We start from the raw sequence: 12,724 nt of genomic DNA, 5'->3' as shown, positions 1-12,724 counted from the left end.
TCCAGAAGATTATCTCTTTATACCAGGTGCCATCAGCAATGGTCAGAATAAATGGGACATTATCCAACAAGATTGAAATTAATAATGAATCATGCCAGGGTTGTACTCTTTCACCTTTGGTTTTTGTACTATGTATAGAGGCCTCGGTGAGTGCAATTAGAGGTAACCCCAACATTACTGGGTTGAGATTTGGAACCAGGGATCACCACTTGGCCTTTTTTGCTGACGATTTGTTGGTAATTATTACCAACCCAGTGACTTCTCTGCCAAACCTCATGGCTGAATTTGAGCAATTTGGTCAATTGACTAAATTTAAAATTAACTATATGAAAGCCATGACTCTGAATGTTACTGCCATAATGGACACTGTCTCTGCTATGATTGCCTCTTTCCCGTGTTTCTGGCATCCCTCCCATATTAAGTATTTAGGTATACTTATTCCAAAATATCTGAATATGACTATAACCTTAAATCACACACCTCTCCTGGCTAAAATACAGCAGGAATTAACTCCATGGCTTACACAGAGATTTTCATGGTTATGGAGAATAAATATTGTTAAAATTAACATACTTCCTAGGCACCTGTACCGCTTACAGGCAATACCCTTGAAACTCCCCCCTTATTTTTTGGCAGAGGCACAGAAGGTTATCCAAAACCTTGTATGGGGGAAGGAAACCCAGATTTAAGCATATTCATCTTTTTTAGGCAAAAAATGCTGGGTGGCCAGCAATTACCCATGAACTCTGCTTACTATCAGGCTATTGTTTTACACTGGATTTTGGATAGGTCCAGGAGTCCAGGGAGAAAACAGTCGGTAAAATTGGAATCCTCCTTTTACTAATCTTTGTTTTCACAATGTCCTGTGGTGCTCCAAAATTATAAATTCGGATCATCCCACTGTAGGGCCCACTTTATTGTTATTGAAAAAATTGCACCTTAGGCAGGAATTTCTTCGATAATATCTCCTCTAACTTCTATTTTAGATAATCCTCTTTTTTCTCTACGTGCTTCAGGTTGGACTGTATCTTTGTGTAGGGAGGTATTCATTACTAGGCTTAAACATTTGGTTGCTGACTGTGTGTTTAAGTCCTGTTTGGACTTACGTACGTATGCCAGTATTCATGAATGGGATTACTGGTTTTATTTCCAGGTTCACCAGTTTGCCTCCTTTTTGGGAGGAATTGCTCAATTTTGTAAAGACCTTACAACACTTGAAACCATGTGCTCACTCTTCAGACCCCACTCATGTTATCTCATGTATCTCCAATTTCTTATATATGGCCACTTTCCTGATAACCCATTATTTTGTGAAGCTTAGAATGGGGATCTTATAAATTGTGGATATATATATATATATATATATATATATATATATATGTTGGGAGAAGGCCCTTCAAATCACTTCTGTATACAATTCGTGGAAACCCAATAGAAGCTTTTTACACAATGATACAGATGTCCGGTGCTATTACATACATTTTTTCCTTCCGTTTCTCCTCTATGTTGGAGATGTGGCAAATATAAAGGTACTCTGATACATATATGTTGGGACTGCCCCTAATATCACCCTTTTGGTCCAATATTATAACATTAGCCTCCAAACTTCTGGGTTACCAGGTTTCCAACATGACCAGAATTTTGGCTACTTTAGTATACAGGCAAGCCTATTTCCCAGTATAGGAAATGACTCTTTAAGCATATAAGTAATGTAGCTGGAGTGGTTGTTCCAGTACGCTGGCACTCAGTGGTAGCTCCCTCAGTGTGGGATTGTAGCCCACAAATTGATTTTTATATAAACATGGAGGATATCTTTTATAGCGCTCTAGAGAAACTCAGATTGTGTTGCAACTTGGCTCAATTGAATTGAGTCATCTCCTTCATATAAAGCTATAGTACTTAGGACTCAGATGTAAACTTATTTCAGGTAGTTCAAGTATAAACTGGCCATTGAAGTTTTACAGTCTTATATTTCACCTTGGTATTTGATCTACCAAACCCTGTACTTTCCTTCCCCCTTCTTCCTTTGTTTTGTTCCCCCACCCTTTTATTTTGAAGTAAACTTATATATGTTGGTAAGTGGGATTGTATATTGGATGTTATTCAATCTGCTCAAATCAAAAGGAAAAAAAATCCTATTACCCTTTATACTTTACCAATGTGATATTGTTATGTAGTTGTCTTTATGTACGCATACATAGAACAACAGGGAATGACAAATCTACATTAATAGATTACCATGTTCAATTTGATGTTTGACATTTGCACTTCTAAATGTAACTGAGTCTGAATCTGAGTAAAAACGGATTCTCCAGAATTCCGAATCCACCCGAGTTTTGTGAATCCGGGGAAATCCGAGTCACGGTTCTAATTTCCTGAGGAGATCTGGGTAAATCTGGGTCACGGTTCTGATCTTTTTGCGGTTCGCATCCGGATTTTAAATCCAAATTTCAGGTTTAGGATTGCATAAATTACATGATTGTAGCTGTTTTAAAACTTTTTATCTATTTTTTATTTAAAAAATCAATATCCAAAACCTAAACACTTGAGGGTGGTTTTCAAAACCAAAACCAGATCCAAAACCTTGAAGGAGATACAGATCCAAAACCAAAACACGGGGTCAGCGCACATCCCTAGTCTGAAGTATAAGAAAATCAATTTGCTCCTAAAATGGCAAACTGCTGCAGAGGAGTACCAGCTACATGGGCAAATTTGGTAAAATATAAATACTACAGTTATTTTATGAATGCACTGGGCCTGATTCTGGGTCACACTTAATGCAAACACATCTCTGGCTGCACACTGCGAACAGAATGAGAAAGAATTGCAAAAAGAGTGCTAATGTGACCTTATACGAACATTGCTATTCATACACATCTTCCATACATGAGAGCAACCATCATTATTATAATTTGCACTTACAACTACTCCATACTAAATGCCGGTGAACAATTAGCAGTGTACATATGTACAACTTAGAATAGCAAACAACTCTGGATACATGCCCATGACACTCCTTGAGATGTTCTCTTATGTGCATTCACATCCTTGCCACCCAGTTACCACCATGAAATATCCTTTTATATGTCAACAGAGAAATTGCTATCTCATGAATACATTTGTAAAAATGTCTGAGCAGCGTACAATGTATGCCATGCACTCAGAAAATCATTAGATGCAAATGTATTCAATCTTCCTGGTCTCTGCTAGTTTCATTCAAGGCTTTCAGGATACCCTTGGTGAGATTCAAGTTTAGTGGTTCACGTGGCAAGGGTTGAGACTTCAGCTTTGATGGATGTAACTGCTTGTCGAGTTTAGTTTAGAGAGAGTCCTTGAAGAAAATGGAGAGCTAAGATATCCTCTTTGGTTGAAGGGACAGGTGAGTGCAAGGGAATGGGTATGAAGTCACAGTGGCTGAATAGCTGCAAGGTGAAATACTGATGCCAGAAGCCTGATCATTAGATATCCTGATAGGGGCATGTAAGTATGTAACCCTACCCTTATCCCCCCTAACCTTAAACCTCCCTTGGTGGTGCCTAACCCTAACCTTCCTGGGAGGTTCCTAACCCTTACCCTCCCTCCAGTGGTGCCTAACCCTAACCTTTCCTCCCCATACTCTATACTTAACCCTCCCTGTAGTGGTGCCTAACTTTAACCACCTCCCCCTAGCCTATCCTTAATCCTCCCCAAGGGTGCCTAACCCTAAGAGTCACCAGGGGTGCTTAAACCTAACCCCGCCCATGGGTATGAGCTAACAGTGGCCAGCTTACCATCTTTCAGGAAGCTGTCTGTCGAGATTCTGGCATCAGGATCTAGACAGGCCTCGGCATTTCCATGCCTGTTTTTGGTCCCAAGTTGGGATTTAGATGCTGGCATTTTGACAGATGGCTTCCTGGCCATCGGTCTTTTAACTATATCCTGAGTGTGAGCCATCCTTGTCCATGATGCCTAGAGGAGGGGAGGGACAACCCCTTTGCTGACAAGATTTTGTTTCTCTGGTGAAGTGTTCTGAGGTCACTTCCCCCTTGCCTAGGCATCTTGGTGGTATATTTCTGCCTATGTGGACTCCAGGGATGGGGCCACAGGAGAGAATGGTGCAAATATATATGCCAAGTGAGGGGAAGAGGGAATATGAAATGAGTGGGCAAGAAAAAGTGTACTCATCAGGAGAAGATATTGGGGTAGCAACACCCAGATGATGGAGGGGTGTGCCTTCTAGTGTGACATTATGTTCAGGCAATCAAGGTCTAGCAAAATCAGGGAGAAAAATAATAAGAGCTTAAATATAGCAGGTGAAGGAGACTGAGTAGATTGTGGTTAGAGAGCCCCACAACAGTTAAATGAAAATACAAATAGTGGTCTGAGTGTCTGTTATCATGTATAATTTGGCAACAGGGATAGAGAACAGCACTAACAGGGAGATAGAAAAATGCTGCTGTGGTGTGATGTTAATATAATGAGCAACCAAGAGCGACTGTGTCATATGAATAAAGGAAAATAAACTTATTGAGCAGATTCCCTGATAATGTGAGGAGGAATCTTACAAAATAGAAGAAAAGAAAATACCCATCAAGTTTCTTTATCAAGGGCAAACAGTGTTAGGACTGTAGTAAGAAATAAGGGCAGGTAAGTCAGCTTAATGACCCTGCAATACAATACAGAGAGGCTGTGCCTAGGGAGAAGGGCTAGACACTGAATTGGAGCATACAAGTCCAACAAAGACTCACTACCACAACACAGTCTAGCAGAAGGGTGTGGATTTTCTAAGGTCCCATAGTCAGGGAGCAGTAGATTGACCAGGAGGCACAGGTCACAGTTCAGCCGACAATCACTTTGCTTTAGGAGTACCCTCCGCAAGAGATGCTCTGTCCATCATGACCACCAAGTAGGTGGATGGCTGAGGGGGCTGAAAGCTGGTACTTCCAGACTGGGAACACTATTGTCATGCAGGGGATTGGGCATCTGATCAGAAGTGCAGAACCACACTTTTCAGGTGCTGCAGGATAGTAGAAGATCCAGCAGGGATGGCTGGTGCAGGCAGAGTCATGGCCACTGATATCAGGGTCCCTTTTAAAATCCAGGTCCTGGCTTTCCTGGGAGTGATAGGCTGCAACCTGCAGGGAGACAGGAGGCTCCCCTGGCTCAACAGACTCTACTTCCCAACAAGAGCCTTCTATTGGAGCCAGGTAATTCACTTTAGGGATGGTGAGGAGGTCACAGGGCTGTAGGAATAGGTAGGGTAACAACTAGGGAGGCTAAGGGGGCATGTGCCCCTGGCATCACACTAAATAGGGTACCCCAGCTAGCTGCACATGTAAGTTTGGAGCTGCACACTGGGACCTGCAGGCAGCCACCTGCAGCCCAGCTTGAAAGACACAGCACCTCTGTCTGTCTAATGTAACACCAGTCAAGAGCAAATCAGAGCTTGCAGACTGGCAGCCAGTCAGATGCAGCTGCTGATCAGTGAACTCCAATTGGTTTGCGACAGGCCCCACATTAGAATGACAATGGTGCTGACTGATCCCTGGCATGTGGCATCCCCATACCATCCTGCGCCACCAGAGCTCACCCAAAATGTGGCCTGAACAGGTAAAAAGAGGGAGCTGTCTTACTAGAAGATCCCATTTTAATGTGAAAGTAAATTTTTAATAGTGTTTCATCTTTCAATTCTGAGGAGGCTGCTGCCACTGGGTGACATTACTGTAGCATAATGTGTAAGGGGCCTTACTGTGACATAATGTGTAGTAAGGGGCATTACTGTGGCATAATGTGTTGTAAGGGGCATTATTGTGTGGCATAATGTGATGTAATGGGCATTACTCTGTGGCATAATGTGTTATATGGGGCATTTCTGTGTGGAATAATGTGTTGTAAGGGGCATTACTGTCTCACAAAAACACACATCCTTTTTGTCCTATATGTTGTAATATTTTTTTTGAGGGGGTGGCACCACATTTTTGTCCTGCCCTGGGTAACAAAAATCCTAGTTTTGGCCCTGGAATAGGCTTAATATAGTTGTCAGCCAGGAGCCCTAAGTTAGCACATCTACCTACAATGGCTGCCAGGCCATGCCCCCTAAATTTATTCAATCTTAAAGAAGGAATTTTTGAATAAGAAAATTACTGAGGGAATGTTGTGGAAAACTCACATAAACCAATTTGGTACCTGATAAAATTTATAAAAATGTCCTCAACATTGGGAAGGTCAGTTATATTGGCAGTAGGTTCTGTAACAGGACTTACAATTAAAAATATCAAATCTATTTTCTTCAAATATGTAAGATACTAGATAACTGTTACAAATGTTAAAGAGTATAGTTGTTAAACCAAGTTACAACTTAGCCATCATATGAATGTGCAATATAGTGGTGTCTTCTTTGTTGTAGAGCACTGGTTCTCAAACTTGGTCCTCAGGATCCCAAACAGTTCACATATTCTAGGTCATCTACCAGGTGCATAGGTGTATTAATTTCTCACTGACACATTTTAAAAGATCCACAGGTTTAGCTTATTATTTCACTTGTGATTCTTTCAGGATATATGAAAAACATGCACTGTTTTAAGTTTAAGACATTTGCTGTAGAGGTTTTATAGTATGTTTTTATTCCACACTGCTTTATGTTTAGCAAATAATGCTACTCCCAATATGTTACTTATGTGCATACCCCTCTAATAACTTTTTATGCAAATATATGTTTTAGATGAGGAAACACCTTTGTCAATAGTATAGAATGGGTACTACAGATATGCCCAGCTACATCCTTGCCTGTAGCACAAGTGAATTGTGCCATGCGCGATGTGAGACAGACTTCCGCGTTCAAAGATGCGCATTTGCGTCTCCATAGGATTGAATGGAGATGCACTCCCGCAATCGGGGACGATAGGGTATCGTGGCACATAGCGGGATCTACGTGCACGTTTGTGGTGAGATCAGTCACAATGAACTTGGGCACATCTGTAAATATATTCATGACACCATAACATAGTGCTAAGGGGATGAAAATATGTACAATGATATTGTTTGGTATCTTAACACAACAATTAATAATTTTCAGATTCATTTAAGCTATGGAGGGAAGAAGGGGAATTGCTTGGGTACAAATGACCAGTGGCACATGGCCCCAGCAAAACTCATTACAGTCAAGGTTGTAGCTCATTCATTGAGCAGCTCTTTCCAAATTAGTTAGCTTCCCTTCTTTACCAGAATTCCTGAGACAAGGGAGCTACAAAAATAAAGCCATCCTGAAGAGATTATGACATAATGAGTTAGTGAAATTTAAGCTATTAATATAAAGACTGCATAGGAGCTTTTATGGATAATGTAGGTCACAGAGGGACATTTTTTGTCATTTTACCATATACTTTAAAGTTACTAACATTTGCATGTAAGCATATCATATGTTGTTTATGATAGCAAACAAAAATAGTGGCTACAAAAACAATTATAAATTAGCACACATGAAGAATAAAGGTAATGGAAAAGTGTATTTTAACTGGAGAAAATTTATTATGAAAATTGTAAGAAGTAGATAGAAAGACAGACAAGTATAGGTTAACAGAACAGTATACATTACCCTGTGTGGCCAACACTATGCCACCAATTACTATTTTGTAGTAGTTAGCATTACTTCCTCACAGAACTGAATTCTTGGGTTCTATTTCTAAAAAAGCCCTAACTGTGTGGAGTTTGCATTTTCTCCCTGTGCTTTTGTGGGTTTTCCTTGGATACTCAAGTTTCCTCCCATTATCCGAGCATATACTTTGCGGTTAATTGGCTAACAACAAAAAATTACCACTATTGTGTACTCTATGTGTGTGTACATACTATATGGTAGGGATTGAATATAGATAGTAAACATTACTGTGGCAGAGACTGATGTAAATGGCCAAATATTTTCTGTAATGCACTGCAGAATATTTATGCACTATTATAAATAACTGTTAATAAATATATAATGACTTATATGTACCCAACAATATGGTCTTTGCCCAGCACTAGTGATACCACAGGAGGTCAATTTGATGAAGGGTGGTGCAGTATGTATAATAATGATTTAGAATGCTGTTGACTGTATTATAGGTTTCCACAATGAAAGCTTTTATTTATCATATCTAGACATTTGTAGTCTTTACAGTTTGCATGTATGACTAAGATGGCATAACAGTAATAATAACTTTGTTAATGTTATGTATTTTATCAGGCTCAGGAACTGTGTGATTTTTTTTAAGTTTTCAATGCAAACTAGCTGTTCGAAACAGTCGAGAGAGTTAGCTGTTTTAATAGTCTTGCTAGAACAGTAGAAGGAAATAAATTATAATCTGAAATTATGTAATTATTATTATTTTTTGCTATTCCCCACAGGCAAATGACATATGGATAAACATTTCTAAGCTAGCACCACAGACAGAGAAATCTGGTGTAGAAGAAGATCATGCAGAAACATATTGTCTTCTCTAGATGATGCAAGAATATTGCTGCAAAACAGTCAACACTGAATTTTGTGCACATAAATTGAATACTTGCTTTGGTGTAATAATATCAACATATAATCATACTGTAGATGTGTGAATTGCATCATATTTACTTAAATGTTAAAAGTAGATAATTTTGATATAAAGGAGAGACTTATTTAGAATCATGGACTTATGAGCTTTTTGTTCCTGATTCTGAATGAATCTGTGTGTGCGTATTTTGCAACAATTCATGATCATGATATTTCAAAGATAGTTCTGGGAATTTACTATGCAAATGGAGTTAACTGAATTATATAAATATATAGATTTTTTTCATAAATAGTTTTTATTGAGAAAAGTACAGATCTGTCAAAATACAGTAAAATGTCACTCAAAGTGTACTAGATACTAGAGATGAGTGGTTTGTTTTGCTGAAAACCGAACACACCCAAACTTTGGGGTTCCAAGTTAAACTCAGTCCCAGCTCCAATCATTTTAGGGCACTGAGTAGAATCAAGACCTTAATCTGGTCTTCTTGACAAGTTCAGAACTCTGATCTATAAACCAGAATTTGGATTGCATGTAAGTCCATCCCATCCATGGTTTCAGGTGCTGTGAGGTGGTTAAAATTTAGTGGAAATAACTGGAAATTAATTTTATTGATGTTAATAATACTATAGGTACAAACACAGGTCCAAATTACCTGATTTTAGCTGTTTTTATAAAAAAAAGATGCACTAGCAGAGTCTCATGGGACCTGGTGTGCTGAGAGGGGCTGTTTGGCACAACTGCAGCAAAGATATTTGAGGACACATTATTTTAGCTGTTTTTAATCAATGTAAAAAGAGATCCAAAACCAAAACACTTGAGTGTGGTTTTGCCAAAACCAAAACACAGGGTCCGCACACATCTCTACAAGATATGATGTGCTGTTATTGTATCTGCACAGGAATTTGTTTATGTTAGCAGATATGCTATATAGGAGCAGCAGAAAGTATTATCAAACAGTAACTCTTTATGTATGAACAGGATCAAACACATGCTGCAAACGTAACATGCTGCATTCAACATGGAGAAAAAGGAAGGAAGGAACCCCTTCCTCTATAGCAGTGTCTGGATAATCAGCCCACGTAGCTACCTTCTTTTTTTATCTAACTGTATCTGTAGCTAATCTGCATGTACAATAAACACAGTTGAGAACAGTGGTAACAATACCAAAATTACATGGTCTAACCATTTTAAACACATACAAATTCAGAGATGAAGCCCAACTGAACTTTACATGAGAAAAAGCCATGGCCGCTGCATCATTGCACTTCATATACAGATTCAGACTCATTCGCACACAGATGCATACATTTTGCACACCAAATTGATCAATGCATTTTAGTAGAGTAGTCTTGTTGATTTCAGTTGGTTTATTTATGTGAATAAGATACACTTTTTGAGATAGATGCTCAGCATGACTGAGTTTCTAAGGACCCGGCCGGCTGTTTGGCTTGCCTGAAGTCACAGTGTTTGAGGACATATCTGTATCAATAAGGGGTAAAGAAAGAAAAAAAGGGAGGGGACAGGAAAAGGCGGGACATATCATAAGTCCAAAACATAACATAACAGAAAAGATAACAGTCTGGATAGCAACAACCATTATATTAAAAAATCAGGTACAACCAACAGCATGTCAAGGTGATTTGCTTTCATTCAAACTAAATTGAAGTACTGTAGGTTGGACATATAAAATTTTGTATATATATAGCACTTTCACCATGGATGAAAATTATAGAATAGGAAACTGAAGATGAATAAGGAACATTAGCTGTCTTTTCTCAAAGTGAAATTATTCATGGAGAAGCAACTAAAGTAAAGGGGAAATAACTGGTTTCAGCATTGAGATATAGCAGCCCATACTGCTATAAAAATATGACTTAACACATACCTCTAAAGAGGCTACACTAGAGCAGGGTGGAGGATAAGGAAGCAGGTTAAGGACCAGGAGTTAAAAATAGCCTCAGTACTTTATAAATAAGAATAAAAACAACATCCCAAAAGGTAGACAAAGAAATGGACAAAACACATGAAAAACATTACCGATCTCCCCATAATTCCTCCAGAAAAAAATTGACTATGTTGGCTTCATAGTATGTAAATAGTTATGAGTTAGAAATAGCCTATGCAACAATTTAATATGCATTCATTTAGAAAAAGCAAACATTGAGATATTAATATTAGGGAGAGCGACAACCTTCAGCTGAAAAAGTAACCTATCCAAAACCAGCAATGAGGCTGTCATGAAGGAGTGCTTCAAAGAGCTGGAAAGGGGCGTGTTAACAGGAGGTGCACCAGTGTGTACCAAGTGCAAGCTGCTACCCCAAGGGCCACACAACTATTGACTGCAGGTTGGAGTGCCCAGTTCCTAATATTAACAAGACAACACTTCTCTTGATACCTACTAAGGTCTGGGAGTGCCAAACCACACTGTTTTGTTTTAGCACAAATCATCTGAGAATGGGCAATTTTCAGAGATTAAATCTTTCATACATATTTAGTAGCATTACAGAAATGTTTTTCTTTAAAATATTAATGCTGTAAATTGTTCCTGTTAAAATGGAAAATATACTGTATTAACATTTCTTTAAATTGAAAAAAATATTATGAATATTAATTTAATATGGAAAGTAAATATCTGAATATCCTTCAGGAATTGTATCTGTACATGCTCAGAACACAAATATATTTATTAATTTATTTTCACAAAAGGATTTAAATAAAAAAAGAAATCTAGAATAATTAATATTGTACACAATATGATTCAGTGGAAATTACTGATATATAAAAATAATTTGTGGAATTGCAGTAAACAAAATAGAGTAGCCATATTTCAAACCAAGAAACATTATTTTTGTGCAAAAGCTCAAAAAATAATTAACTACCTATGAAAAGCTATGAAGTAACTAAGAAAATTATACTTTTCAATCAACTTTTTTTTAAAAGAAAAATCCAGTTGAAAAACATTAGGGGGTATTCACACCTTTTTACAGACATGTATTTCGCCTCAAATCATACATTAATGAAGAATATTGTTTACTTACATTTTGTATTTCAATTTTGTAACATAGAGAATCTAATTGATTGTTTTTGATTGGTTGAGTAACTTGTCTTGCCTTTTTCTGTAGTCTTGTTAGGTTTAAAAGTCTGTCTCTTTTTGGTCCTGTGCCATTTACATTTTTGTCTTACAATGATTTGTGAGTGTCTGTGATGTGTATGTGACAAGTGTGTGTGAGGTGGTGTTGGTGTTTAATTTTATTTATTTATCAGTGTTTTGTGTTATGATGGAGGAAGAGAGTAGTGGCAAGAGAGCTGGGGAGATGGAGTCTGATGAGGAGCAGATTTCTGTGCAGCAGCCTCTGGTGGAGTCAGAGTTGGAGAAGGATCATGACGAAGGCTTTGTGGTCAGGGGCGAGACCAAGTGTGACCGCAATGTGGAGTTTGCCTTTAAAGAAAATGTGGTCCTTGTAAAAGGAGTGATGAGGCACTATGACCACTTATTAGACTGCTGAGCCTCAAGTACAAGTGGTCACAAGGAATTGCAATAATTCTCTCATATGCCAGAAGATGTTGGAGGAGGTCAACTGCTCAGGGAATCTGAAGAACACTGTGAATATCTGCAAGAAGTGCTTTCACGACATCAAGTGGTGGGTCAAACACAAAATGGCCATGGAAGCATAATGCCAGAGGCAGACTGTTTCAGCAAGTCCAGCTGGAATATGAAGAGCCATTGAACTCCATCATCCTTCCAGAAGTGGTTCAGGCTCTGCTCAACACAGATGCCCCACCCAAACAGAGTGAGTAATATCTTAATGATAACCTTTGTCATGTTAATTTAATGTATTCAGTGTGATATACTGTACTGTAATATTGCGTTTTTTTGCAAACTGTACTTTTTTCCAAATCACCATAGTACTTTAAAAACACTGTCCTGTGTTTTTCTGCAGACCTGGAAATGTAAATTAGTCATGTTAGCAAATATATGTCTCCACACAACCATAATCTTCTTTTTGCCAATGTTGTACCTTGCTTGGAAAAACACAAAATATGAACTTTATTAGTGACAAAGAAAAAGGCAGATTTTTTTGTTTATGCCATTACTAAAGACATTACATTTGTGTTTACATGTGCAAAAGGATAAATATTATGGCCTATACTAAGTAAAGTTTATTGTCTGCTCTACTACTGTTTTAGGGCAGTGTACATTGGATTCATTCTCTTGATTT

The 12,724-nt window shown here is 38.3% G+C and overlaps 1 long non-coding RNA gene across 1 annotated transcript in view; it reads left to right on the top strand.

The window, feature by feature from the left end:
• The window catches only part of LOC148534795 (uncharacterized), a 50,565-nt gene extending 42,068 nt beyond the window's left edge, over positions 1–8,497 (top strand). The window contains exon 3 of the long non-coding RNA XR_015876905.1: positions 8,362–8,497. This is a non-coding gene — a long non-coding RNA (uncharacterized LOC148534795). The remainder of the gene's footprint in view (positions 1–8,361) is intronic.
• Positions 8,498–12,724: the final 4,227 nt, after the last annotated feature.

This window comes from Taudactylus pleione, unplaced genomic scaffold (assembly GCF_031769625.1).
Source record: "Taudactylus pleione unplaced genomic scaffold, aTauple2 ptg000064l, whole genome shotgun sequence".
NCBI lineage: Eukaryota > Metazoa > Chordata > Amphibia > Anura > Myobatrachidae > Taudactylus > Taudactylus pleione.
Note: the sequence above shows the minus strand (reverse complement) of the source record. Positions and strands in the feature narration are given on the sequence as shown.